At 34.2% G+C, this 27,850-nt stretch overlaps 1 protein-coding gene across 8 annotated transcripts in view; it reads right to left on the reverse strand.

Annotated features, from left to right (window-relative positions):
- The window catches only part of LOC135219418 (cGMP-dependent 3',5'-cyclic phosphodiesterase-like), a 690,625-nt gene that overhangs the window by 140,466 nt on the left and 522,309 nt on the right, over positions 1 to 27,850 (reverse strand). The window lies entirely within an intron of this gene.

A 27,850-nucleotide genomic window follows, 5' to 3' on the forward strand; every position in this document is an offset into this window, starting at 1 on the left:
CTAAGAGATCTAGCCTTACAGTCTCATCTTATACCTTCAGTGTAATTCAATCTTAAAATAGCAGTTGAACTAACGAACCAGTCAATCACATTACTTGAAGGTAGGCGGGGCTAAGTGGAATTAGCCTCTCCTGAGACCCTGAACCGGTTCTCGGAAAGCTCTTGAAAATCACATAAGCTGTGGCCAGAAAGATGGGTATTATGTACACAGTGCCCTGGATAGGTAAAGCTAATCACAAAAGTAGCTGGTTTTGAACAATTGTCTCATAATCAAATAGGTGTTTGTGGAGCGGAGGAGAAACTTAGCTTTTAAGCGCACATGGCTATTCATTTATATATTTATCAACTGATCTACTCTCAATAGTAATAATTTATCTCAGTTTTATACACTATTATCTAATACAGCTTCAGTTCAAATTACTCTTTCATGCAGGTCACTCTACCTTCTTTTAAACATTTGTTTGGCAAGAATAGTAATAATTATAGCATTAGTTGCCGATGTATAATAATAATAATAATAATAATAATAATAATAATAGGAAAAGAGACCCATCAAGTGAAAATGCGTTTCTATCTTCTTATATATATATATATATATATAGATATATATATATATATATATATATATATATATATACATATATTATATATATATATATATATAATTATATATGTATATATATATATAATATGTATAATAATATACTGTTACACATATATATTATATATATAATATATATACACTTTTCATGTGGTTCAAAACATTATACATTTTGGCCACACACAATTTCAGTAAAGGAAAAAAAAAAGGCAGAATAACGAATAAAAAGGGAATCGCATTTTTGGAAACGAGAGGAAAAAAACACGAATCCACTTTTTTAGAAGATAAAAAGTCGCAAGTAAAAACCCAGCCTCTGGGCACACGAAAATACCGGGAGAAAGTAAAATTCCATAAAGTGTAAATATCGTCTTTGGGAATAAGAAGAAAAAAGAAATGGAAAATATAAAAATCAAGTATGGATCCCGATAAAAGGAATAAGACAAGGAATTGGATATTAACATCTCGTATATCGAGTACAAGGTCGATTACAGAAGATTGAAATTTAAATTTAAATTGAATCTGTCCCAGGCGGTGAATATTAGTTTTCCCAGGATATCAGTCAGCACCGGTTCTGGTAAATGGCAGTTGAACTCTTTGAGGATTTCATATGTTCGATCTATGGAGTTACAGACGGGAGACAGGTATATTATGCTGTATTCGAAGAAGATATATATATATATATATATATATATATATATATATATATATATATATATATATATACACACACACACACACACACACACACACATATATATATATATATATATATATATATATATATATATATATATATATAGAGAGAGAGAGAGAGAAGAGAGAGAGAGAGAGAGAGAGAGAGAGAGAGAGAATATCTTTTCCGATACTCTGGAAACTGGTACGTTTTTGGAGGAAGTTTCCGTGACTTTTTCAAGCACAAATTACATTATCCGAAATTGTTAGGTCTTTGGGGGAATTCCATGACCTTTTTTAAACAGAAATTATATTAAGTGTGTGTGTGTGAGAGATGAGAGAGAGAGAGAGAGAGAGAGAGAGAGAGAGACGGAAGAGAGAAGAGAGAAGAGAGAGAGAGTGAGAATTATATTTAATAACAAGATGCTGGATTGCTGTACGTAATAATAACATTACAGAGATCATGATGCACTGACTGGCCACAATATACCTTCTCCTATTTAGAATCGATTATGACACAATCAATATTCTTAATTGGGCACAGATGATTCGAATCCCTCCAAGCACTGGAAAACCCTCAAGTATAAGTTTCTCAGTTATACAACCGTTCAGCCAAATCATATCATCAAACATGAAGATTCCATTAAATAAACGTTCTGAGCCGTGCCAGGGGACATTCAGTCATCGACCCTCCAGCAGCCTAGCGAAAGTAAACGCCCCCCCCCCCCCCCCCCCCCACCCCGCCCCCCCCCCCCCCCACCACCCCGCCCCCCACCAACAACATCCCTACACCGCTTCCCAAGTCCCGTAAATCCGGCAGTTATGCCTCCGCATAAGGGACGGCATCAGCGCCCTCAAAAGTTCCAACGACACACTCGCTCGTCTCTTTTAGGACCTCTTGCCTGTCGTTGCCATGGTCACGAAATGCCTTTAATACAGCTCAGAGTCACGTAAATGAATATGCATGCATGCGTCAGTGTAATATATGTTTGCACGCGTATAAATATAGTAACCTTCCCATGCATACGTAAGGGGAATCATATACTTTCGGACCTTAAGTTTGTGCGTGGACGTCAGACCTCGTCGAGAGTTTCGGATAAGTGTTGCTTGATTATATTTTCAGTCACGGACTTGCCAGGCATTACTCATAATCTGAATACACGCAAGTACCAAGAAATGAAAACAATATATTGATCGCTCTTGATTACTTTTAAGAACTAACACTGGTGGCGTAAAGATATTTTTAGCTACCATTATATAATGTTTTAGGCACACACACATATACAGTACATACATACCATATATATATATATATATATATATATATATATATATATATATATATGTATGTATGTATGTATATGTGTGTGTGTGGTGCCTAAAACATTATATAATGGTAGCTAAAAATATAAACTGTAGTGTCAGTTTGGATATTAAGCCTACCTTGACTATGTTTTTTCCTCTGTAAGATCAGTTGTGCCTGAGTAAAGGGTCGAACTAGACCGAAAGTGCTTGGCTATCTCGCTTTTCATTTTTTTTTCCTTCTTGGCAAAAACCTTTATATATATATATATATATATATATATATATATATTATGCGTGTGTGTGTGTATGTATTGTATGTATGTATGTATGTATGTGTGTTATATTATGTAACAAAAATGTTGCGCAGATATATATATGATATATATATAATATATATATTATATATATATATATGCGAACATTTTGTCGAACTAATTTTATTAAACACACATAACCTTAACTACACACTACATACATACATACATACATACACACACACACGCATATATATATATATATATATATATATATATATATATACATATATATATATATATATATATATATATATATATATATATATATATAAAGGTTTTTGCCAAGAAGGAAAAAAATGAAAAAAGCGAGATAGCCAAGCACTTTCGGTCTAGTTCGACCTTTACTCAGGCACAACTGATCTTCAGAGGAAAAAACATAGTCAAGGTAGGCTTAATATCCAAACTGACACTACAAGATTAGCAATGAGGTCGATTTCACTCTACAGAAACGAGGAAACGCCTGAGAGCAGCCACACCTTGGAGGATACACACGCGGTCAACAGAAGTTTCACCCAGAAAACAGTATATTTTGAAAAAAAGGAGGCATATACAACTTATTATCATGAAATTTACAAAAATGTTCCCAAAAAAATTTATTAATGTCAAAACGAAAAAAAAACCCAATTATTTCGAGCAAGAGAGAGAGAGAGAGAGAGAGAGAGAGAGAAAATAATAGCTATATACATGAGGGACTAATTTATTAGTAGTTCATTTATTTTAAGGTTCTTCATAAACATTTTACAAATATACGGGTCCAAATGGTACATTCCCGGACTAAGATTTAGGTTGTTTTTATTAGTGATTTGTATAATTACTGATTCCAGTAAATTTCTTGAAACATAATCATTAGATCTAGCAATTACAGAGGTATCACCCCAATTAATACAATGAGATTTTTCACTCAGATGGATAAACAGTGCATTTGAAGTCTGGGCTGTTCTAACTGAATACATATGCTGCTTAATACGTACACATAAATTTTTACTTGACTGACCAACGTAAAACGATGGGCAATCCTTACATGGAATTTTGTAAATGATGTTGTTATTTGTTACGGGACTATTCTTAATTAGCATATCTTTAATGGTATTGTTATAAGAGAACACTACATTAACATTAAACGATTTAAATATTGATTTTATGGTTTCAAATCCCTGAAAGTAAGGTAAGCTAAGTACATTTTTAGGCATTTCTTTTTCATTAATAGCAACACTATGAAACTTTTTGTGAGCTTTTAGATAACATAAATCATTTAAATGAGGTGGGTAGCAGAGATCGTTTCCTATCTTTTTTATGTATTCTATTTCTTGGTAAAAATAATGTGGACTCGTGATACGCAAAGCACGTACGAACACAGAAGAAAAAATTGAAATTTTAATATTAAGATGGTGGCCAAAATAAAAATGTACATATGTCAAATTATTTGTGGGTTTTCTATAAATACTGAATTTACATTGGAAAGATTCTCTATGTATTATTACATCTAGGAAAGGGATGACATTGTTATTTTCAATTTCAACAGTGAATTTTATGGATGGCACTAAATTATTCAATTTAGACAGTAAATCATTTACATCGATACCAACAGGTAAGACAACTAAGATGTCATCTACATATCTACCATTTTATGGGGACAGGTGTGATATTCGGGAGGTGTTGTCTTTCAAAAAATTCCATTTATAAGTTTGAAAGGAAAGGTGATAAAGGGTTACCCATGGCCATATCAAATATTTGTTGGTAATATTCTCCATTAAAAATAAATCTGCAATCACAAATACATAACTTAATCAACGAAATTATGTGACTAACGGACATAGGCAATTTATGCAGTACAAGTTCATTACTTAAATATTCTAGCACAGAGTCAATAGGGACTTTTGTAAACAAGGAACATACATCAAAACTGACAAAGATATCGCTAGGGTTTAGTATAATGTTATTTAATTTTTCCACAAGATCAAGAGAACTCCGGATGTGTGAATTAGATCCAGTTCCAAGCAGCGGGGATAACAATTTAGTAAGATATTTAGATAGATTATAAGCAATTGATCCTACGGTACTAACAGACCGAAAGTACTTGGCTTTCTCGCTTTTTATTTTTTTTTATTCGTGGCAAAAACCTTTATTTATATATAGCATCACGTTTTATATACTTCGTGATCAAGTTATACACACACACACACACACACACACACACACACACACACACACACACACACATATATATATATATATATACTATATATATATATATATATATATATATTAGGAGGAAGGAAGAGAGGAAGATGACACAGAAAGGGTTGGACAAGCGGTGTGAAGGAGTTGTTGCAAAAGGGGCTTCTAAATATCCAAGAAGGAAAAGAGAGCGTACAAGAAAGAAGCGAATGGCTCAAATACGTTGGAAGATTCCGTAACAATCATGATGTGAGGAGATTATATGCATAGGAGGTTCATCCATGTTTCAACACTAAAAGTATGAATGCGGCTGCGATTAAAGACTCATTTTTTTCTGGAAGAAAGTCTGGTGTGGGAAATATGGCTTTATGTTAAAAAAATCATTACACACACATATAATTATGTATATATATATATTGTATATATATATATATATATATATACATATATATATATATATATATATATATATATATATATATATATATATATATAAAAGATCGTGCATACATTTATTAGTTACAAGAAAATTGAAGAACTTCCAGCGACTTTGTAGTATTGCTCTAAATTTAATTTCAATAAACTATTGGAAACATTCAATTTTCAAAAGCTGTGTCCGCGTATTCAATCAGAAAAAACAAAAAAAATTAAACTTTTAGTAATAGTAAATGCCTAATAAACCCCATCATAGTTGTTTATTTTTGGTACCTTCCATTTCAATTAGCTGCGTCCTTCCGCATGTTATGAGTCGGCTCACTCAACGATTTTTTTCTCTTTATTTATAACTACACCTAAATGGATTTGCGTTCGTTCTTTTACCTGCTTATGCATAGTATTGACGTTCAAGAATCTGCAGCAGGCGTTTAAAACGGAATTACCACATTTCAGTGCCGTTGGTGAACTATTCTACACTTATGGATGAACACATGCTAAAATAAATACTGTACATATCGGTAATTTTAATTATACTACTGCCACATTCGCAGATCAGTTATGAAATGAACATTAACGTTTTGATCTCATAACATCTTTGGATATCATTTCCACTCAAAACCAGCGTATAAAATGAAACGAAAAATCTCTTTACATAAACGGAGTTGTAAATAGTTTAATATATATATATATAGTATATATATATATATATATATATATATATATATATATAATATATATATATATAATATAATGTGTACATATATGTACACACACACACACACACACATATATATATATTTATATATATATAATATCAATTTATATATATATATATATATATATATATATATGATATATACATATATATTTCCTTATATATTAGACATTAATATATATAATATATATATATATTATCATAATAATTAATAATAATAAAATAATATCTATATATCTACATATATATTATATATATATTATATATTATATATATACTATATATATTATATATATTATATAATATAGGGGAAAAATATTTATTAAAAACAACGGAAAACCTTTAAATAAAGCTAATAAAACTTTTATAGGTATTTCCGTTCAAATTCTTAACTTGGCAACGTTTCATGATATTCAGTGCATTTAACACAGAATTACTTAATTAAAAGACGAAGATCGCACTCAATAGTAATAATGCATTTGTGTTCCAATAGAAAGAAAAAGAAAAAAAAAACTGAACTTTGCGGAGGAATATTGTTTCCATGTTAAACCATCACGACCAATCAAGAGATTCCCGCATCATTCACAACTCATTATACGAGTGACATCTAATCTGTTTTCATTGCACCACACGCATACCCCCTAATTCTGTTACGGTAAACATGACTATTTGCTTACTGTCTGGGTTTAGATGTATTATTGTTTATCCTTTCCCCCATCTGGAAGGATAGATGTTTGTACGAATTGTTTGTACATTTTCTACAAGATTTGGGTCCACCTTAGCTCCTGTTACTGAACGTGTAACTGGATATGTGTGATGGGAATTTCTGCTCATTCTCAATCCAGGTTTGTGCCGATTCTGTCTGATATCCTGCCAAAAGGAACAGAAAAAATCGCGTCTTTAAACTGCTGAAGTAAATATGGTTGAGTCGCTTATCTCGAAAATGAATACCATATTGCAATATGCTTGCAACAAAAAAACGTTTCTCTGTTAATAAAATACAAATAATTCAATTTTCTAACTGCAAAGGCGCCAGCCAACATTTCACGGACAGACGAAGAAGCATCTGTTGAAAATATATTTATTGAACCTTGAACAAGAGAAGTTACATTTTAAGATATGTAATTCTCTGTGTAAAATCCAGACTGCTCCGTAATGTCTTTCCTCGGAGAGTGGTTCCACCCAAATATGGCAAGAGATCTCCTTCGCCGATACATTTTCTTTTAAAAGGTAGGTGTACCGAAAAAGATTTATTAATCAGTTTCAACATCCTCGACAATCTTTTAAACTCTCTCTCTCTCTCTCTCTCTCTCTCATCTTCTCTCGTCTCCCCACCAGTCCTCCGCTCTCTCTCTCTCTCTCTCTCTCTCTCTCTCTCTCTCTCTCTCTCTCTCTCTCATCTGAAGAGTTTTCTAATTCAAACTTATTCAACCTACTGTTGGCATATTCTCGAGTGGAAACGTTCGTCTTTTACAACGATCTGACCCGTTCTCTCAAGTAAAGGACATTGAAATTCGTCTATGATATTACACCCTCTTATTGCAGCAACTTTCTTCTGTACCCACAAGGCCATTTGAACTACATTTATGTTCGTATTATGACATTATGACGCAACAGTATCAGATGTATAATATATATATATATAGATATATAATATATATATATATATATATACTATATATATATATATATATATATGTATATATATATTATAGATATATAACATATGTATATGATAGAGTCATCGTTAATTCAACAAAGACAGGTAATGAACATCTCAAGGGCTCCTGGGATTCTGATATCATAAATAAAATCTTCCCTCAACCAACGCTTAAGAAGATTAAAGAGAAATTATCAGCGGGGGTGACCTAGTATTAAAACGGTTACTTGTTGATGGATCTCTTGGTATAAATACCGCCTTTTCTGTAACTTTTCTCATTCATTACCTAAATGAGAGGGAGACAGCAGTCTTGAAATACACACGAGTGATACTAAACATCTCCCTCCCACTATTTGGGTGTATTTATGGGCACCTTTTGTTACATGGAATTCTGCTGTAACTGAAAATTTTTACCAGTCATATATATATATATTATATATAGATATAATTATATATATAAAATATATATTATAAATAGAGTTATACATGTATGTATTATATATCATATATAATATAGATATATATATATATATATATAGTATATATATATATTATATTAATAATTGTCGAAGTATTGTCTTAAGAAGCCTTGAACAAACTTGTCAATAAATGGAGTTGTCGAAAGGTGTCAGTCTAACTTCCAGTTTTGTATCCTTGGGTAGTTGGTGTTCTATATCATCCGAGGTGTAGAGTGAAACTGTAAAATCTTGACAGATAACTACCAAAGCAGCCCTCCAATGACCAACTTGTAAGATTCTTTTGTGTTTTGTTATAATTTCATTTGTTTATTATTTAATCTATTTTTATATATTTATATGAATCTATATGTTTTAATGCTATAGGGTTCTGATGCAGTTTTAATGTATTTACAGAATCCCTCTCTCTTGCCTAATTACTGTAAGGATATTGGTCCCCTACATCTGACCTGTATTGCCTTTCTTGATGTCAGCTCCAATGCAGCGGGTCGCTAATCATCTATTTCTTATCATGCTGTGATCATGGTTTCGTTAATATTCAATTTATGACATATCTTGTATATATTGATATAAGAGTAATTTGTTGAAATATAATTGTTAAATACATTTTGCATTCTAATTGACATCAGATTGAACCTATGTAAATGGCCCATCAAAAGCCAACGGAAACTTATTAAGATCTCATAAGACTAAAATCTTGACACACACACACACACACACACACACACACACACACACACACACGTATATGAGTAGTATATGAGATGGGGGCAATTAACTTTGAACCGTCAAGTAAACAACGAATTCAGGAATACTCAAAATATGAATTTAAAAAAAAAATATACAAACTAGAAAAAAAATGTACGAAACTGGTAATTCTTATACTTTAGAAGCGTGAACACTATTTACAAATGAAAACAGAAAAAGACAACCAGAGCTAATCATGATTGGCAAAATGAAGTACGATTATTACGTAACAACAAGCTAGGAAAGATGACAATATGTATGACAAAGATCTGTAGGAGAATACAGTATAGGAATGTATAAAGGGACTGTCAAATCAAATCTCCTTTATGGAATTTAAGAGCGGATGTTAAAGATAAATGAAACAAAAACGTTTGCCACTGCATAAAATGTCTGCATGTTACAAATGACTTGAGTAGAACGGAAAGGGTCGAGAGATGCGGTAAACAGTAGTTACACAACTATGTATGTGCTGTACCATGATTTCAGAAAGGGGAAAATGGACTCATAAAAGCAATAGACGTCAAGGAAAAAATATAAAATGTTCCAAGAAACTGAAAGGTGCATCTGTGATAGGAAACAGCGAGGGACGAGCGAAATATGCAGCTCAAAATGATTCGAGGAGAGGAAGGTAAGGTTAGTAGGGAGGCGAAATGCATTTCAAGTGTTGTCATGAGGGGAGCAGAGACAAAATGGAAGCTGTATTTGTGTGTATTCCCGAGGTCTCGAGGACGTTTCCCCAAAACGCCAACCACTCTGTTCAGAAGGAAATATAATTCGGACGGTTCCCCGGCTCTTATTTCTATTTTCGTTCGAAAAATCGATGCCTCTCCCGACTGACGCATTCTCAAGAACGTATATTTCGGGACGCGAAAAATAAAGGTCAATGATGTCCGATTATGTATTTTGCACATAATGAATGAATAACTGGTAAGTTGATTTTGTGCTCCCGTGATTCTATATCATAATTCTATAACATTTATCATATATTTCTTCGGAAAGATTAGGTTGCGTCCACACTACAGTAAAACATGTCATCGAAATACGACAGTAACTTATCGTACAGACATTACAGACAGGTTAAATGAAATCCAACGATTTGTGCTTCATATGATTATCTCGTACCTTCCAAAGATTCGTTCTACACTTCCGGACACTACATGTTTTCAGCCTGTTATGTTGGTAATTATGCTACAAAATACCGAGGCGTCTTAGTGAATGTTTTTGACAGTGGGTGGGCGCACTTAGATTACAGCACGATATAAACAAGTTAACAGTGTTTCGCGAACAAGACCTGACCCTTGGAAGGCTGGTCGAGCCTTCATCAATCTACTTTGGAAAATTCTCACCCTTGTGAATTAAAAAAATATATATATTCACACTTTCTTTTCAGGAATGTTGTATTGCATGTACATTTTTGTTAAAATGAGGAAATTGGCAATATGAGAAAAAAAAGTCCGCATTTCCATCAGGCGAAAGAGGAAACAAAACTGCCCATACGTAATAAAAACGAAAGCTATGCGTAGCTGGTCTACAACTGCGCCAATGGTAAACCCGTAATAACACTGGACAATTTATGACCTATCGGGTAACGGAAATGGATCGACATCACCAGCACGACGTTTGTCTCCACGCTGACAGACGTTTGGGGGAAGATAAAGTAATTTTGATGAGTCCACTGTCCGCAATTAGCATTTCGTGCGTCAGTATTTCTGAACTCCGAATTTATTTCAAGCGTGAGACATGACCCAAAGCGTAATAACCGACATGCATTACGCAAATTAAACAGCGCGTGGCTCTTATTGCGAAGGCACATGTCCACAATAATTACACTGGTTATTGATGGTTTCTTTCCATCTCCTGCCAAACGCGAGATGTGTACGACTGCAATTCCACTCTGCAATCATATGTCATACACACACGTCGGCAACTTATCACGGATGTGTCACAAACAAGTTGAAAACAAGTCAACGACCCTAAGTATAGTATGAATTTTTGCCATATACTAGATAATCGCGTGAAGCACTGGTTGGGTCTACCTATAACTCGTTCAAATGCATTCAACCTGTTTGTGATGTGCATGTGATAAGCTGCCGACCTGTTTATACCATGTTTTCCTGCAGTGCGGAGAACGCATCCTTAGAAGAGAGCGGGTGAACGGTTGAGGGAGGGAAAAGCCTACCAATGACAAACTTCCCATCACCTTATCTACAAACCCTAAGACACGGGAACTTACAGAAAAGCTTTCTGTACATTGCTGTTAAGTATAAACCTGAAAGATTCGTTATAAAACCCTTAAATATAGATGCATGGCAAAAATACAAGGAAAAAGCGATGGAATGTTACCAAAAATGACTTTCAATATATGCGTAAAAATGTTTTACTTTCTTCCTTGAATTAACAAAAACAATAATTTTTGAACGGACAACAACTTCAGCATTGCCTATCATTTCGAGAGAGCAACATTTGTGGTCCATTTAAAGACAAAAATGGAGACAAATAACTTCTTTACAATACTTATGCTCTGTCTTCAAGGACTACATTGTAAAAAAATACAATTCTAACAACAAAATTCTGAAGACTGCTTGTTTGCAAAAAATATCTTTTGACAAAGCGTAAATCGTCATATGCTCATTATTCACACAGTCCCTCAAAGGACTAATCTTTTTCTCGACTAGATTAAAGTTAATTTCTTCAGGGAGTTCACAAGACATCAGAAAACACTTTGACCCATCACGCGCACGAGAGCGAAAGCGAACCGTTCCACTGATCTCCAGAAAAAGAAGAGACCGAGACTTGCTTTTTAACGCGACATAAAAGACGGATCATCCCGCACTCAGATATTTTCTCTCACAAACGGTCGAAATATCAGTTCGGGGCGAATGACCGCCGAGAAAATGAAGACGTTGCAGGGTTTTTAATTCAGCAAATCATCCAATTTTCGCTGGCACAGTCGTTAATCGTGGGGAGCTGGTCCCCTCATAAATCGTTTCCCAAAAGTTCATACAAATCATTTCATTCGTTTGTGAGATATTTGTTAGGGTAAACAGATACGTAATTTGAATGTACGTCGGAAGCATTTGGAGGAATAATGCAGCGTACAATAAAAGGCGTTGGGGAGCGCCTATGTAAGAATATTAAGGTTAACGTGAATTAATGTTACAATAGGCTATGACAATGAACATCAACGCTTAATGATCCAACTGAAATGAGCTCGTTCCCGAATGGGTAAAAAACACAACTTTCTCCAAGTTCGTCCCCAAAGCAACAAAGTCACGACGAGGAAGAAACCTCCACCAAAATGACAGTAAGAAGAGAGGCAGCAGCTGCTCCTAGGACCTCGACCGCCAAGGATCCAAGTTTTGAACTGTAGTCTTGATGACCGCTAACTTCGCCGTGACAAAGTTCGGGAAAGTGATTCAATTCCAATGAAGGAACTCGAGGTCAGAGCCAATTCAGAAGTTGAAATACCCGTCTATTAGATGGAAGGAAAAGCAAAATCAAATTGTACTTTAGAGTCACCAATAATGGTACATTTACAGTAACTAAACGGACGAATCGTTTTATAAACATATTGAATGGGGATTTCACACATATGATGAAAATCTAACACTTAACTACGCGTAATAAGAGCATTACTCATTAAATATTAAATGTTGGTAAAAAATATATGTAAAACATACAAAGAAATAAGGGAAGTCTTCAAGTCATAAAACTAAAGAACCAGAATATAGGAGAAAAATTCTTAATATACCATACATGACCATTATATGTATATTATATAGGATATATATGTATGTATGTATGTATGTATTTATATATATATATACATATATATATTCACAAACATGAGTTATATGGAAAAATCGGTACACTAGTCATCATGATTTTCAAATACTCAGGATTTTCATTTAGGAGACAATATCCTACACAGGATGAAATTCGTTACGTTTACGAACACTAGAGAGCGAGATCTCTCATCCACAAGGCTGTCATGAATGTTAACAAACCAATCAAGTTAAAAGCACTGTCCAGGTCACTGCTCACATTTTCCGTACAGGAAACCTCCGATGTAACTGAACACTTTGCTAAATTCAGAGGGAGAGACTACACTGATTGAGAGAGAGAGAGAGAGAGAGAGAGAGAGAGAGAGAGAGAGAGAGTATCAATAGTGGATGTGTTACGTATTAGTATATGGGTATACGGACAAATATCTAAAAAAAAAACACATGTGTATGTATAGCATATATATATATATTATATACATATGTATGTATATAAATATATATATATATATATATATATATATATATATATATATATATATATATATGTATGTATGTGTGTATGTGAGTATGAAGATAACAAAAGGCAAGGAGGGAAGAAGAGGGTCAATTCACAACATTACGCAAAAAGGGGGGACGCCTGAGGATGCCGGGGCCAGAGCCCCCGGAGCGCACTTCCTCACCCGACGACGCCAAACTTGACACTGGCCCACGGATCGAGTCCTCCTCCTTGCGAGACCAGCGGCGACTTACTGTGACAGCTCTGCCAAGGAAGACAAGGGTGTTCTGGGGACATCGGACTTCATTTGGTGGGACTCTCGCAAAGCATGTCACTCCATCTCAGGGGCTCCTTTCCTTCGTGGGATTTTGTTGGAAGCTTAATCAATAATGCCGAGAAATTTCTCATAGCTTCACTGATGAGTTCCCAGTATTATGTGAGGGTAATGGGGTGCTGGACATGCCTTATTTATTGATGTACTTGGTATTTCCAGTTCCTTTCAATATCACAGTCCAATATTAGAATATTATTAGTCGTTTTATATTTTCCCGAGAAACCTTTTATCCTACGGCTGTAAATATAAAAGTTCTTTATTTATAAATAAATGTCAGCTCAAAGTACCGAGTCTCTTGCTGACTTAATATCCATCATTATCTTTCGTCGAAAAAGGCAAAGTCAGCCATAAAATTTTAAGCATTATTTTTACTATTTTCATTAATATTGTTGTTGATGTTCCTAAAATCTAAAAAACGTCCAATTGGAAACCTTGAAAGTATTTACTCTTCCACGTCCTTTGATTTTAGTACTCATACCCTGGATCTGATCAGGGAAGCCCAGGGATAGGAAGGCTGGATAAACTTAATGATCCTTTTTGCCGTTATTAACAGCAGTCACGAAAATGGCCACCGCTGGACGTCCTGATTGGCTCTCTCTCTCTCTCTCTCTCTCTCTCTCTCTCTCTCTCTTACACACACATCATTCATTTTTCTTTCATCTAAGCTTTGACCATGAAACTTTTCCGAGTTTTCATTAATTATGAAATTCCTTTATAAGCGGAAATTTTCAAATAGTCCAGTCACTAGTTCTGCAAGCTTGTTATCTTTTACCACTGCTGTTCTTACCTTAATTACTTTGCCTGTCTTTTAAAAGTACTGTTGAACATCAGCAACTTTTGCCGTTTTTCTATTTGGGAAAATAATAAAAATATCACAATTACATAAAAACAGAAGCGACTTCCCAGAATGGGAATAAGCCACTTACAAAAATGTAAGAATGCACCACATAACGTCACAGGTGGCACATACAAGAAATGATATTGAAAACACTGAGAATAAAAATAAGCAAAGAAACCAATCAGAAAGAGGAGCCTTTTCTCTCTCTCTCTCTCTCTCTCTCTCTCTCTCTCTCTCTCTCTCTCTCTCTCTCTCTCTCTTGTGCTCCCAACAGCGTAGACGGAATTCCAAACACCTGAATATCTCCCACTCGCAGCCTACTGCATATTTCAAATTCTTATCATAGGCTGCGTTTTATTGCTCTTTAATAATGGAATAGAAAACTGGAATGCCTTTTAATTTCTTATAATCCAAATTTGAAGAAAACATCGAGCGAAAAATTAATATTTATAATGGATTAAGTGTATCCCAACTAAAAAAAAAAAGTAATACAATTACGTTGGTGAATATTTCCCATAAAATATTGACATTTCATGCACTTGCAGAAATATTTTTAGCATTAGCGAAGCTAATTCTACTTTACGCTTGCATAAGCGATGCTAATTCAATAAAATGTACAAATAACCATGATTAAGGGACAAAATAAGGCCAGTTCTCTCATGTAGCACAATTATTTCCTGAATTAAGGAAAACAACAAAATTTGCATAATCCTCCCAGAGAGAGAGAGACGAGAGGCGAGAGATGAGATGATGAGTGAGAGAGAGAGAGAGAGAGATATTCATTAAAATGGACTCGAACGTTTTACTGAATTACTCATCCTGAAGGATATCCTTGAGCGTGACGAGAGCCCTTACCAGCAATAAACTTTATTACAACAATTATCAAGGTATTCCTCCAAGTACTGTAGTCCTCAGCCTCAACAAGATAACGCTTGAGTGGATGCGAGCAAATTTATGATGAAAATCCATGACTTATATCAAGCAGAAACGGTACTGGTGACCAAAAAGAAGACTGAAAGTGTTCAATAAATGGACATTAGCTATAAGACTTCAAAAACTAAAATAGCATGATAACATCCTAAGAATCAAATAACCATTCAGTCATAATCTCTTGAAAAGGACGCCTTCTAAAGTGGAGGAGAGACAGAGAGACCGCCCACCCCATTCTAAAGAGTTACAAACTGCAGGGGCAATTTTAAGCTCGAAATTATGAAAACCAAGTAGGAATGTTACCAGGGACAGAAGAACGGTTTGCTTTTAGGTAAGATAGTAGACGTGCATTGAGGATAGAACTGAGCAGGGCAGGGCAGGCCAGACTTGGAATCAGAACTTAGTGATATAGATTTTTTGTTAAATTTTGTCTAGTGAACAAAAGGAAAATCTATAAATTGGAAAATCAACAAATAACAAAGGTATATGATTATTATTATTATTATCATCATCATTATCATTATCTTTATTCAGTAGATTAAACTGATTCATATGGAACAAGCCCATAGGGGCCACTGAATTTGAAATTCAAGCTTCCAAAGAATATGGCGTTCATTAGGAAGATGTAAGAGGAAGTAAAGGGAAATACAGAGAGAAGAGATACCACTTATTATAAAAGAAAATGAAATTAATAAATAGAAGAATAGATAAAAACGTATCAAAGTGCAAGAAGAATAGTATTAGGGAAGTAACGCATTGCATTTTCGCTTGAAATTCTAAGTTCCAATTGTACGACTTCTTTTGGGAGGTTGTCCCACAGTCCAACGGTGTGAGGAGTAAAGGACTTCTGAAATTGAGAAATTCGACAGCGAGGTACATTGACTGCCAATTGGAGCGGCTCTTCAGCGAATCTGATACCTCTCGGCAGATAAAGGGGATCAGGGTTCAGGTGTGAATGTGAAAGATCGCTGTTGAAATAAAACTTATGAAAAAGTGACCAAGAGGAAACAAAAGTCATAACTGCTACTATTTGGAGACGAAAACCTACCACCACGAACCACTCTATCTAAAGGGATAAATCTCTGGCAAAGGCAGACATCCACACCTGAGAATATAATTGGAGTTCAGCCTTATACCCCACCAACTACACCATTCCCTGATCCAAACCACATTCTGACTGAGGCTGAGGGCAGCTTCATTTCTCATAAGTGAAGACTTGACTACACCACAAGTGTTGCATCATCGGCATACTGAACAATCTTGTTTTCCAGGCCAACTATCATATACTTTATACACACTAAAAATAACAGTGGGCCAAGAATAGTGCCCTGTGAAACTCCAGAAACAACAGGTCTTGGTTCACAAAATATCCCTTCCACAGCAACTCGCTGCTGCTTACCTGAAAGGAAATCTTGAAGCAAGCCTAAAACATATCCACCCACAACAAGATCCTTAGGCTTATAAATAAGTCTCTTATTTACTAAAAATCGAAAGTAGCGCTAAAACCTATTTTAATTACTCTGCACTCAAAACTCAAATCAAGATTCCCTTGCAAATGGCATGTCAAGTCTAAAAGAGCATTTCAGGTACATAACTGCTTCCTGTATGCATATTGACTATCAGCTAATAATCTTTTAGATTCCACATACTTATATAGTGGCTTAAAAATAAGTTTTTCAGCAACTTTGGAGAGGGCAGGGAGAATAGTGATTGGCCTGTAGTTACTGCAATCTGCAGCTACGCCACTTACATGGGTCTTAGATCAGAGAAGATAACAAGGGAGAGATTTCATGAAGGGAGTCACAATGTCATTGTAGTACTCAAAAGAAAATTAAGGACTAGGAAATAGCACAGTTGTTATTAGATGTGGAAGTAACAGTCCAAACAGTAACACTCTTACGTTACCTCTAATTTCATTTGAAAAAAAAAACGGATAAAGACGACCTTGAAAGCACTGACAAGGTATAGTAAACTTTGAAGTCGTAGGTAAAGAAAAGACTCTTGAGTAATAAAGATAATCATGTGGAGTTCAGTGACTTAATTAAAATCAATGAAATCCGAGGAGAAATCAGTCACTGCATGGATGCTATGGAGGGAAATATTTTGCCTTTCCTTAAATGTAAGAGTACTCATATGCCAAAAACAGCGGCTCAGATATTCTATTCAATCAAACAAAGCAGATGTTCACTAAACATAATAACTCTCTCATACATACATTACAAAGGCTGAGAAAACACCTGGAAGCAAAGGGTTTAAAGTACTAGCAAAAGGCTCTCCAATTCATGCATACAAAATGTTTGTAAAACTAAAGATGGAATTCCATACAAGAGGTTTGAAAGGAAAGAAATAAAAAAAATAAAAAAAACCTTTGCATGAAAAAATATTATGCTGGAGAAAAATATTTTTATTAACTGAAATGTGACTTTTATGAAAGTATTTTTTAAAAAATTATATATAAAAACATTTATCTATTCGGACAACGTTGTGCTGAAGCAAAGTGAACTTACTTGACGTCATGACAACGACTCACTAAAGTCATTAAAAACTAGCTCACAAATAAATATATAGTATATGAAAAATTGAATGCAACTCTGAGCAATAAACATAATTTACTTCATAGAGCTTCAAATGATAAGAGAGAGAGAGAGAGAGAGAGAGAGAGAGAGAGAGAGAGAGAGAGAGAGAGAGAGAGAGAGAACGTACCAAAAGATCGGGCGATTTGCATTTTGCACAACTTATTCCACCTAGGGCAGCCTTGCAACCTTTCCACCTTCCATTATCCTATTATCCGCCTAGAAAAACACACCCCCAGTGAGGTAATTTGACATACTCATTATTCCAAAAATGAATTTTTTTCCTCTCCTGACACTCATGCCCTCTTCAATTTTGCTTTCCCATTACTTCCATTCTTTCTATCTCAAATCTTTCTCCAGTGTTTTACATACTATTGAAAAACACTGTCTGTTTTTCACAAACTCAGCCTTATGCCGTCATTTTGCTTTTTTCACAAATCAACTCTTTTGTAATAAAATAGCCAATAAATGGCAATCATGTAGCCTAATCCAGTTGCAGACACCACTGATACCCACCCGCCAAATAGACATATGTGAATAAAATAAAACTCAAAGAAAAATAATGCAGCAGGGAGAGACTGCATTGATAAGCCTCCTCTTGAAAGCACAGGCGTAGTAAGATTCAAAGACAACAGAAGCGGCGAGATAAACCAATGGCTTTTTGATTTAGGGTATGGAATACTTCGCAGAGAATATATACTTTATATATATATATATATATATATATATATATATATATATATATATATATATATATATATATATTACATAATATATGAGAATGTTTATCATTATCCTTGTGCAGGCAGTATAGAATAGAGTATATATACTTCTCTTTTGTACGTTAAATTTAACAAAATTTAATTTAGCGTACTTGTCTAAATTAGATAATAATCTTAAATCGAGATTTGCCAAACCTCAAGGCTCTCATGATCACGGCAATAATTCAGCAGAAATAAAAATATTCAGTAGATATCATTTCATTCTTATATGAGCTCATTTACAAAGGAATTTGCTTCTAATGAGACTGCTGCCTACAAATCATGATAAACCAAAAGGGAATCTTTCTTTATTTGAGGAAACAGGATTACTTTACTTAGCTTTTAGTATTTGATGTCCTTCACTGAAACAGGAAGTGAAAATCAAAGAACAAATCGTAAGAAAGCAAACGAGGCAACAAATGAAATAAGGAATATAAGAAAGAGAAAAAAAAAAAGATACTCGTTATATCCGTCTCCTTGATGGAGTCCCAAACTCTCATGCGAACTTCGTAATGAGTACTTGGAGCTCTTCAGGCAATTGCAACAGCGGGGTAAGTGCAATTCTGTTTGGACTAATGGCAATGGTAATCATGACAAGACGAACAATAAGACGAAGAAGAAACCAAACACCATAAATGACATTCAAGGTCAAACTTTCCGATGAATCCACTTTCGAATAATTTTGTTTAAATAGATTATGCTTAAATAGGTTATGTTTTCCTCTAAATTCTTCGTCAGATTATTATTCATAACTTTTTAAAACTATTTCGGTGTTTGTTAATCATGAACGTTCCAAAACGAAATCGTTCGTTCAATGCCGGTCAAGAGATAACATTCGATGATTACAGGTGTAGGTTCTGTATCCCTTCCATTAGAAGCAGTTAGCTAATTGCTATGCATTTCCTCATTACAATAAAACACTACAGTCGACCTAATCCATCACAGTTCCATTTTGCGTATTGCTCAGCTATTACTCCGAGATGACCATGTTTCTTTTCATTAGAGAATTGCCAGCTTCATACATGGCGCTTTAATCTCTTTTTCGGTCCAAGTCTTCGTTCTTTTCATGTCAATGTCTCTATAGAAATGAAGGAATTCAAAACTTCACCAACAGCAACTAACTTCGCTTCAAAGAAACTTTCTCCTTTTAATGGTCTAACGTAAAATTGAATAGAATTCTTCTGCCAGTACTAAAAACATTCTCATAATTCTGGGTTATTTAAAGAAACACCGGAGATACATTTCTCTCTCTCTCTCTCTCTCTCTCTCTCTCTCTCTCTCTCTCTCTCTCTCTCTCTCTCACACACATTTACGATTTTCATATTCTTTATTCGGGTATAATACACGTACCCATTTTGATAAATAAACACGCAATGTTTTTAAATGTTAGCCATAGTTATTAAGATTCATGGTCGGGATGTGTACTAATTTTGGACAGCATAACTTTAATACATAATTTACTACACTCAAGTTTTTCTTTCATTATAAAACGCACTGCGGAGAAAATGGTGTATAATACAACCAAAAAATCTTAATAGCTAAAATAACCTCTTAACCTCTTGACACCCTATGACGCCTATGATTTCCACTGAAAACCTGCAATACACAGAATGGTGAGCTCACCTTACTCATAGAGTGTGTGTAGTAGAGATTCAAAGGCAGGACCAGAGTCAGATTATGAGATTATTCGTTTCCCACTGTTATTAATACCTTCAGAGGAAAATGCCTTCAAAACGCTTGGAGGAATCAAGATGTTGAGTTGTTATTGTGGCTGTTATAATAAACAAATAATTCAGGTGAACGTAGTCAGCAAATTTCTGTAGTTAGTTGATGGCTACTATTTAAGATATTCAGTCTAATACGCACGCACGCACAAGCACACAAATGTATGTGCATATATATGTATATACTTATACATAAAACATAAATATGTATGATTAATATTTTTATAACTTTGCAGATCAGTGTGCACAGGGTGGGAGCCATCCACGCATCTAGCATACGTGTTCTAACCAATGCACCACTTAGCCATGGCACCAACAAGAAAAATATTAAAAATAAAATGAAGTGTCATTCGATACATTTAGAAATGGAGACCTTACACCGACCCTGGTAGGCTTAACTGTGACATTTCATAGCACGATTGATTATTGAGAACTGTAATTTCACTGCGTAGATACTTAAGGTCAACATGGTTAGAAGAGACCAGAAGTCGCCCTGACATGATGACTAAGGATCCTAGTGAAGAGAATATGTTGGAATCTATAGATATTAATCTCAATAAGCTTTCGAAATTCAGGAATTTCGTATTTTGTTAGGTCCACGAAGTTAGAGTATTGTAAAGTCTGCCCACGTAAATGTGAGGTCGAGAGGATTAAGTAGGATCGTGAGATAAAAGACGAATCAAGGGCACTTGGAATGGAATGGAATGGAATAGAATGGAATAAATATATGGGAGGGAAATTGAGAGAATAGAAATTGTTGAAAGATGTAACACGAGGAAAACCTCGCAGTTGCACTATGAAACAATTGTTAAGAGAGGGTGGATAGCCAGGTGGAAGAGAGGGAATATGAAGGGTGGTACAGTAAAAGGAATGAATTGGTTGAAGCGAGGTCGGAAGAGACGCTACAAAGAACCATAAGTAATGTCTGCAGTGCACCGCACTGACGGCGCTACCCCCCCCCCCCCCCCCCCCCATCCACAGGAAATCCCCTGGAATAAAATAGTATGATCTAAAGAATAAGTCTTAATTATCATAAATGCTAAAGAATAGGTTGGGCCATGGTCCCCGGAAATGTATATGCTTGCGTGGGTATTTGTGTATTTTGTGTGTATATTTTAACATAAAGTAAGCGGAACTAAAATCCTCTGAAACGTACTACAGTGCCGAATTTGAAAATCAGCGGCCATTAATTTTCCTATTACAGTACGCAGACCTTGCTAACAGGCTAGTATTTTAAAGCGTGTGTATGTGCCGCGACAAGGAAATCTTCAGTATTGGCTATATTTATTCAGAGTTTATTGACAAGTTAATTACCTCATTCTTTTATGTAGTTTTTAAATCAATTCACTTCCTGGAAAAAACTAAATCATTGTCTTTTGTGATCAAGTAGTATATGCATTTGCCGCTAGATATCTGGACTCATCGATGTATATAATATATATAATATATATAAGATATATAGATATATAATATATATATATATATATATATATATACCTTAATTATATATAGATATATATATATATATATATATATATATATAATATATATATATATATATATATATATATAGATATATCTATATATATATATATTATATACATATAGATATCTGATATATATAATATATATATAGATATATATATATATATATTATATATATATATATATATATGTATATATATAATATATATATAGATATATCTATATATATATATAATATATATATATTAGATGTATATATATATATCTAGATATATATTATATCTATTATCTATTATATATAATATATATATATATATATATATGATATAGATATAATAATATTATATAATATATCTATATAAATATAATTTATATAGATATATATATATATATAATAGAATTATTATATATATATATATATCTATATATATATATTATATATATATATATATATATATATATAGATATTTATATATATATATATATATATATAGCAATTGAAACACCAGCAGGGAAGCGCCATCTACATATCAGTAAGGACACGAAGGCCAAAAACCCGGAACAGCATTTGTACAACTTTATTGGGACATGTTTCGAGTAGTACTATCACTCGTTATCAACCTACAAAAGTAAAATGAATGACATTATAGTTCTTGCAATCAAATTCACAATAATAAAATGACTTAAATTTGCATTCTGCTTCATTTTATTTTATCTACTCAATTGTTTCATTTAGCAATTTTTAATTATAATTTTTTTAAGTATTAGCTATCTTTTAACGTACTCTTATAATTTTTATACATATCATTTTATTATTGTAAATTTGATTGGCAAGGAACTATAATGTCATTCATTTTAATTTTGTAGGTTGATAACGAGTGATAGTACTACTCGAAACATGTCCCAATAAAGTTGATACAAAATGCTGTTCCGGGTTTTGGCCTTGGTGTCCTTACTGATATATATATATATATATATATATATATATATATATATATATATATATATATATATATATATATATATATATACATATATAGGAAGAGAGCCATCCACAAGTTTAGCATACCTGGTCCATGCGCGAGACCAGTCGACCATAACATCCGCAGAGCACACAAATGAAAATACTAATATGAATAACATCCGCAAATGTAAACCAGTGCAATAAAACTTTTACTGATGCAGCCAGCAAAGTAACTGCCCAAATTCTCCTTAAAATTGACGTGCTCTCCCATAAAAACCGAAAAACTGACCCCCGTATTAAATCTTGATACATATCAGTGACACCAATAATACCGAAGACGGTGATATCTAAACTCGCACTCACATTGAAATTAACAAATAGAGTCTACAAAACCGTCGTGCATATCTACTCTGTAGTTTTCGTGTAATCCTGTTGATATATAGAGACAAACACCTTCCAAGTAGGCAAAAAGGCATCATCACCTGTAGCCACCCATTCGATGGAAAGAAAAAATCATAACATAGCTTTTCTGAAGCGACCTATCATACACGCAACTGACAAAAGAATGTTTTGACAGTCTGAAAAATAAGTGAGATTTCGTCAGTAACTGAGGCAATTGTTAAGGAATTCTGACCTGTTTCTGTATCCTTTCGCACACCTGCTGTTACGACAATGGGTTTCTTGAAATGCAGCAAGAGGCCATTAAATGCATCGGCAGCAACCATTGTGATAACTCACGGAATATAACGAGTAATATCAAAAAGGTAAGGAATTACCATATATATTAGAGATGTCTCTATCAAGAGTTTTATATCTTAAATAAAACGGAAAATGTATTGAAATCGTCTATTATACTAAAATGCCAAACCTTAAAAACTTTCATAAATTATTATCCACTTCTTGGACATTTTGCAAATCGATATAAACCACAGAAAAACATTTACCATAGAATACAACTTCTCATTTCATATGAGGCAGATCACAAAAAAAGAGCTAATTCTTCAGATTACTATTATTATTATTATCACTTCATTTCATTTCATTTCATTTCATTTCATTTTATTCGGCCACCATGAGCATTGCTTTCTGCCTTGTATTTTTCATCCACTCTCTTTGGTCTCTTTCCCTCCTACCTGTGTATCTTAAAATTCACCTTGTTGAATATTTCATCTCTCAATTAAGATGACTCGGTGGTCTCCTAAGCCTATTTCACAACAATAAACATCTCGGAAGAACTGGAGACAGTGACCTTCCAGGTGTGACGTTCGCTGATGAAGCTGTTCGGATGTTAAATAAGGTCAAAAGGCCGATGGTGAACAACAGGCTGCGGGACTGAATTATTTACCGGCGTAGGATCCAGGCGACAAGAGCCAGGTCACGGGATAAGTTATTAATGTGATACGCCACTACCTGTTATCTCCGTTCTTTCCTTCACTCTTTCCCTGTATCTGTTGCCTCCTCTCGTTTTGGTTGATGCTTAATGTTTCATTATAAAACGTATATTTCCTTATTAACTATGAACGCACGGGCACATGAAATACACAAACTAATCATAAATAAGTAGCGCATAAAGGCATACATACACAGTTTATATTACTAACACACTTACATTCATGTATGTATAAAATATAGCGATGTGCTGCTTATGAACGCGCACACACATACCCACACACACACACACACACACACACACACACACACACACATATATATATATATATATATATATATCATTTATATAGATATGTGTATATATTATATGTAGTATATATATATATATATATATATATATATATATATATATACGGGTGTGTATGTGCGTGCGTGCATAAACAGTATATTGCTATATATTGTACATACATGAATGTATGTGTTTGTAATATAAACTGTGCATGCCCTTATGCGCAAGTTATTTATGACTGGTTTGTGTATATCATATGTTTATGCGTACACAAGGAAACGTACGTTTTTTATTTTATAACTAAAAACTATATATTTCTATATATAGGTATATATTATATATATATATATATATATATATATATATATATATATATTTGCGCTTCAATACTCAGTCATTAGCCTAACAGGGAAAACACACAGACCTCTATACGTGTAGGCATGAATTTGTATAATAGAAGTGACTTCTCGGTCGATCCCAAGACCGTTAGCGAAACATCGCCCTCACTCACTGTTATTTCCTCTTTGGCAGAACTGACTGTGTGAAGTTAAAGGTGTCAGGTGGCTGAAGTATGGAGCTGAAAGATAAAAAGTCAACTCCCACCCTTTTTAAATATACTGATTGCAAGAGCAGAGGTATCTTATTGCTCTTAACCGGTAAACAGATTCAAGGAGTTTCGAAAATAACTGCCTTTTTTTTAATGTCAGATTCCGTGACAAATCGACAATAGTAGTGATGGCATTGGAAATGATGCTGTGCTCTAAAACGCAATAAATGAAAGGATATAATTGGTATAAAATACTACTGGACAATGCTAGGGAATTCTAAATACTAAATGGAAACCAAGGATTTTCAAAGTTAAAGGTAACAATTATCAAAGGAACCAAGTCGCTAAAATAATTATCGATAGGGGATGGCCTATTTTAAACTCTACGGATACGATTCATAACATTTCATTACTAGTTTGATTGAGGTACTTTAGGTCGCGATCTCCATATTTTTCAGAGCTTCTGAGATACAGAAATCTTTACAAAATATGAAAAAATCCTTATAACTGAATTTATGATACACATTTCATTAGAGGATTTAAGAAAAAATTTAAATGGTTTAGTGCCATCGTAACAGCCTAAATTCCAATGCTAGGCATTTCTAGTTTCACACAGTAAGTACACAAAAACCTACATCTTTCAGACGACCACAGACAAAGAACTGAAATTAGGAACTGATAATTACGAAGGTTGTTGAAAGATAACAGGTAAAAAAACAATGCTGATGAGACTTAAGGCAGCATTAATAACCGTCATTCGCAGCGCTGTGTCATCATTCATTGCATTTTCTTATTAAAAGTTTATGAGAACGTGAAAGGTCACACAAATTTTTCAGAATCGTTCCTAATTTCCAGAGTATAACGAAAAACGAAGCTAAAAGCCGCTTCAAATAAGTTCGCACAATTTCGTAGCTAATCGTTAAACTCCGTCGAAGAGAATCCCGACATGAGGAAGATTAATTCTTGATTGAAATCTTGAGAGATGAATATCTTCATTTAAATAAACCGTAACACAGTCATTAGAAAAGAGAAACTCCCCCTCACGGATATCTATGAGTGGCAGCTTTTTCAGTCCTCAAAGTAGGGGAGACCGGGGGTAGTTGCATACAGGGGTAGGTTGATACACTGTCAATATCTTCATCATTTAGAAATTGTTGGCGCCGAGATTCTTGATACATTTAGACGTCAGTATCAGCCTTATCCTCGATGAGTGCTAAACAAGTTGATCACTCGGCTGAGAAGCAACAAGCAAAACACTGTTTCGGATACCAGAGTAAAAATTCTGACCTTTCGTATTATCTTCAAAGACCTTAATGAATCATGTTCATGAGAAATAATGTGATTTTTTAAAATATGTTTCTTTACGCTTCTTATGTGATTAGAATTCATTTTCTCATAATTCAAATGAATAGACAAATTTATGAGAAAAAAAAATCGCTCAAGGCTAGTTGTTACAATCAGTAGCAACCTGACCCCCATGCTATATAGTTATAACTGATCATCCAAAAGAATATCTACAGGATACACCTGTAGTTGTAGAAGACACAGAAATGGGTAATGAAACCAAAGCACGTGATGAAAACCCATTACAGCCTACTGATGCAACTCCCCAGCACATAACAAGCCTTTGGAAATGATTCCAGACCCTGTTACAAGCACAAGCAAAGATGGTTTAGATAGACCTTCAATATACCAATCACTTCCTTCTATAAAGACAGACCAAAGACCTACAGGAGAAATCAAAACCCCAGAGGAATTGCGACCACTTAAAAAGGCCAGCCAAGAGAGATTCCAAGACGCAACAAAAGAGAACGCCACACAGCAGCAATAGTAACAGACACACCTGAGAAGGTGGAACTACAGAAGCGCAATGAGGATTCACGGGGGAAAAGGCGCAAGAGTAAAACCCGTAAAAGGAATGTGAACAACAATGGGTTTCTGAAGCCTGGTAGAAATAAGAATAGAACGTACAGAAGATTATAGGTGTCTTGCATATGGTGGTGAATGGTCAAATTCAGCCTCGGGGAGCAATGGGTGCAATGCATCAAATGTAAATATTGGGCCATTGAAAATGCTCATTATGTATGTGACCTGTCTTTTCATATTTTGCAACAATATACCCCATGGTCTGTAACAACATCCCCCACAAGTTGTATACGAAAAGTTTTTCAGCCATTTTCTACTGTATTCCAAGAATTAAAATGTATACAACCTTTTTCATATATGATTATGATAACACATATCATAAACATTCCACAGCATACATTTGTTAAAGTTTCCTTCATTTGATATTGAATTAGAGGTAAAAATAGTAAATTGTAACAACTAGCCCCGGTTTCCCCTAAAGAAGCGGTCGTGTTACTTCTACCGTCAGCAAAGAAAACATTTGTATAAGAAGAACCTACTTTTGTCTCAGAAGGACATCACTCAGAGAAAAATAATGTAAATGACCATTGTCCACTAGACTGGGATATTAGGATAAAATGCTAATGATGACGTTTTATAATGAAGAACAATATTATATGCTATAAAAAATGGATTGCCATGCTCGGTGAGAGCGTAATAATAATAATAATAATAATAATAATAATAATAATAATAATAATAATAATAATAATAATAATAAT

The sequence above is a fragment of the Macrobrachium nipponense genome, chromosome 1, assembly GCF_015104395.2.
Source record: "Macrobrachium nipponense isolate FS-2020 chromosome 1, ASM1510439v2, whole genome shotgun sequence".
NCBI classification, from domain to species: Eukaryota; Metazoa; Arthropoda; class Malacostraca; order Decapoda; family Palaemonidae; genus Macrobrachium; species Macrobrachium nipponense.